The sequence below is a fragment of the Rhodamnia argentea genome, chromosome 2 (assembly GCF_020921035.1).
Source record: "Rhodamnia argentea isolate NSW1041297 chromosome 2, ASM2092103v1, whole genome shotgun sequence".
Lineage (NCBI taxonomy): Eukaryota > Viridiplantae > Streptophyta > Magnoliopsida > Myrtales > Myrtaceae > Rhodamnia > Rhodamnia argentea.
In genome coordinates this window covers 36,255,302-36,259,971 of record NC_063151.1, presented here as the reverse complement: position 1 = coordinate 36,259,971, position 4,670 = coordinate 36,255,302, and positions in this window count along the sequence as shown.

The following is a 4,670-nucleotide window of genomic DNA, read 5'->3' as shown; positions in this document are numbered from 1 at the left end:
CATCAGCATGACAGTAGCACCAATCGATGAACGCTCGCATCGTTTGGGCGCAGTGTGCGTGGCCTCACATGCCACCGCCGTCACAACTCGTGGGGTACGTGAGGCCGCATCCATTGGCCGTTAGAAGCTAGTGACAACTCAAATTACTCATATAGACAAGTAGAGTCCGATGGTATGATCAAAATTAACTTTTACCAGATAAATTTTCGTGCATAGGTGACGTTTCGTCGCAGCACCCGACAGCCGACACCATCGTGGCGTGTGAGGAGCACACGGCCTCATATGGTCTCGGTCGGAGTTGTTCAATCACTCGTTTTTTTCTTCTCGACGAGGTGAGTCCAACCATGTGTGCAAAACCAATTTTCATTGGGTAGAAACAAACAAATTGATGCTGAACTATACGTACTTCGAGACGTGTTTTTGCATTTAGTTTGTATTCAATCATTTGTCTAATAATATTAACGTATTAATCCAGGAAAAAATCGAGATCAATTGTTTATTTCTGGATGCATTGACATTCCCTTTTTTTTCATTCTAGTTATTGACATGTGAAGGGGTGAAGAAGATTAGAGATAGAATGAAAAGATTTGTGACTAATCCCTCCCCCTCTTTCCTTTTTTTTTTTAATATATAAGGCATCCTCCGAATAATTCAAATCGAAGCAATTGGATGTACGACTCGGGCCTATATGACATGACCGATCAATAGAAATACTCCAACACTTCACCTTTGTCATATATTCCATACATCACACTAGATAGATATCATATTCAAACAAGACATAGTTTCTTAACCAAGGCTCTGATACCAAATTTGGAATCTATACATCGAGAAGTACGACTAACCTCTGTCGATATTTGATTGTGAAATTGCCCAAGAATATTGTTGAACCACCGACGCATCCTCAGCGAATCTGCAATTCTAATACTTGAACACATTACGTTTCACGTACGTAGGATCCAAGGCGTTTCCTTGATTTTCGACTTTGATTGAATCTAACGCCATTGTCGCATATATAATTCCTTAAAATTATTGGAAAATTTAGCGAATGAGATAAATAACGGAATCAAACTTTGATGCGTAATAGCACTCTCTTTAAAGAATTATTTGCCCCACAACTTGCTAATGGTCATCGGCAAAGATCCTCAAGGATACAACAAAGTCTCAAGCAAGAATATTAAATAGCAATTCTAATATTTCTTTAGGATCTTTCAGGAAAAACAATTGGAGAAGAAGACCGTATTTCTTTGAGAAAACGAAAAATGATAGTTGAATTAAAAGTTCTAAAATGAACGAGAAACGTTCATGAATTTATAGAGAAAATCTTTAAACAAACACAACCTTTCAAAGATTAGTAAGTTATCTCCAAAGAGACATAATCATTCGAAGGTTAAGAAGTTATATCTGAATAGACACAATTTGGAGACACCTCTTTAAATGTTATAAGAGTCATTTGTGAATAATTACATTGTTTCAATAGGGCACAATGATTTATTATTGTTAGTGTCAAATCTAATCCATATGCACACACTCATATCTTTTCGATGCAGAATAAGATACCTCTTAGTTTGTTTACAAACAAACTACTAATATGCAGCACTTGGTCACCTGAAGCACTCATTTATGCTGCGGCCAAGCATCCTTGGGCATAAAGGAGGCATCACTCTCCATGAACTCTTTATTTCAACTTTACCCGTCATTTCGTACTGATAGTACTGCAAAACTTGTCGGCTTGCGTTTGAGTATGCCAGTGTTTGGTTATGTTATCAGCATATATTTCAACTTTACCCGTCACTTCGTACTAATAGGACTACAAAACTTTGATCCACTAGTAAACTAAAACGAAAGTTGCTAAACTAGTGATCAATTTGACATTGGTAAATTCCAACGTAGTAAGTAACAAAAAGTTATAGTAGTTTCATATCGGCAATTGGCACATTTTGATAGGCACTGTTTAAATTAAAATATCAGCAGGTACTATATTGATCAACTAGGAGTCAATTTAGTATTGGCTCACGAAATTCAAGGGTATTTTGTTAAGTTAGTAAAATAGACATATTTAGCAAAAACATTTGTCAGTTGTCAAATATGTCTAGCACATTCGAACAATTACAATCAAGTGCCATAGTTTACCAATATTGAACATTATAGATCATGATTGCGCCCACGGATCATTGGGATTTTGCTTTCCACTAAATTAATTGAAAGAGAACATCTTCACTGAGGCGTTGAAGACAGAGACAATAACGTCATGCATACAGAAAGACGGATTTGTTCAAGTGATGTACAAAGTGCGATGATTAAAAAATATTCTTTCGTATCAAAAATGATATATTTGTTTAAATGCCCGCTTTCAATATGTCACATCATTTTTTACGATTTTAAATTCGGTCTTAGTATGTTGAGTAGCATTACATTTCTGTAAATTTGCAAAGGATCTTAACTCTTGTTTCGAGGACAATGGTCACGATTGACGAAATACCTTTCATAAAAAAATATTCTTCGATTTTTATGAAGAAGATACGGTTCCATGGCGATTCTGGACGTGAATCTTAATGATTCACAAGGAACAAATACACTTCGAGGGAATTAAATTGACGGTGAAGTACATAATACTTTATCGAAATTTAATCGACGACAAAGTGAGATGATAGAAAGATATAATGCCGGAATTTAATCAGCAATGAAGTATCTAAAACTACGACTAAAGTACTTGAATTGAGAGGTACAGGAATATAAAGTTTCAATTAAGATAAATTGCGGAAAGTAATGATATAAATAAAGAACATTGAGTTCTGTCGTTGATTGAAAGACCTTTACAAGGAGTACACATGGGGTATTTATAATATTTACAAACGGAGTTACTAAATTTGAAAGAACAAATAACTTTCTTTCAATGGTTACCAGAAGTTATTTTACGAATGGATATGACATAATCAACCAATGGTTGTCTTCATGTTGGTGATTATCTTTATGTCGGTTGCTTGCCGTCGATACCGATAACTTTACGAGAAATTTCAAGACTCTCACTGATAACTTCATATTGTGTCATCAATGACTTTACTGGCAAGTAGCCGATTCTCTTCAAGTTGTCGATTATTCTATCAATTATTGACCAAACCCTTCTCTTATTGACTAAGTCTGAAAATTGCTGATAACAATCAAAAGTTGATCATTTTTTAGTCTCAACAAATGCTCCATCAGGCGTCAACATCGAATATTATCTTGGTCAGATTCATTATTTGACTTTTTTTTTTTCGTGAAAGTCATGTTTTGTGCAAAATTTTCATGTGCCCCTCTATCTCTATCACTACGTAATTGCTTGTACTTAGACACTTGCTTTGCTAAATGAAATAAATCGGCAAAATTTTGGCCTTCGAACCGCTCCCTCAAGGTGAAATTAAGGCCACTCTTTGCTAGGTCTGTGATTACCTTCTACGTAAGGGAGACCATACATCAATTTCTCAACCTTTTGAACCGAGCAATGTATTGGTCGACTGTTTCATTGTTATTTGCTTAACACATGCCAAATCTTTTATGGTGACTTAGGCATCAATCTATAAAACTGGGCATGAAATTTATTCTCCATCTCATCCCAAGTTTGGATCAAATTGTCAGCAAACTCGAGTACCATGAAAAGGCCATCTTTGACAACGATAGAGGAAATAGCCTCAACATCATATGGCCATCATGGTTAGCATCGCCACATTGGGTCGAAAACTTATATGTGCTCCACCGTGGACTGATCTTCTCCCTCAGTGAGCAAACTAAAGTCGAGAATCTTAAAATTTCTTGGATGTTGAATCGTGTCAATCCGATAATGGAATGTCTTGCGATACATGGGTCTAGGGATAATTCCATCAATACCTACTCATTGCAAAACCATTCATGTGGCTTGCTCAACTAATAACTGGTTCCCTCGAGGGTCTCAAGATCTGCTGAAATTGCAGACCCAGTTGGACCTGGGCATTCTGCCTTCTAGGGAGAGAAGGTAGTCTGACCTAGTTATTCACTAATACTTGGGGTCGGTGCGACATATATCCTAAATTAGGTTGATTGACAACAACAAAATTTTGTGGTGCAAGTATGCCGAAATTCAGTATGGGAGCCATACCAATATTTGGTGGGACAACCATATACCAATATTCGATGGATTTGTCACACCGATATCTAGTGGCTGTGCTCTCCCATTATGTGGAGCATTATCATTCATCATAGGCGGAATTCTATCACTAGGAATCATTGGCAATACCTATTGGAAAAATATTGTCGAATAGGATGAACAATGGAATTAGACTTTGAGACGTGATACCACTCTCTTTAAAGATTTATTCATCCTACAACATTGCTAATGGTTTTTGGCAAATATCTTCCAGGATGCAACAAAATCTTGGTGAAAATAACAGATAACAATTCTAATATTTATCCAAGATCTCTCAAGAAAAACAATCGGAGAAGATGGCTGTATTTTCTTTGAGAAAAAAGAATATTGAAAGTTCTAAAAGTTGAAATTCTCAAATGAATGAAAAACAATCATGAACTTATAGAGAAAATATTTGAACATACACAACCTTTCAAAGATAAAGAAGCTATGCCCGAACAGACACAGCCTTTCAAAGGTTAAGCGGTTATGTCTGAACAAGTACAATTCGAACATATCTCTTCAGAGG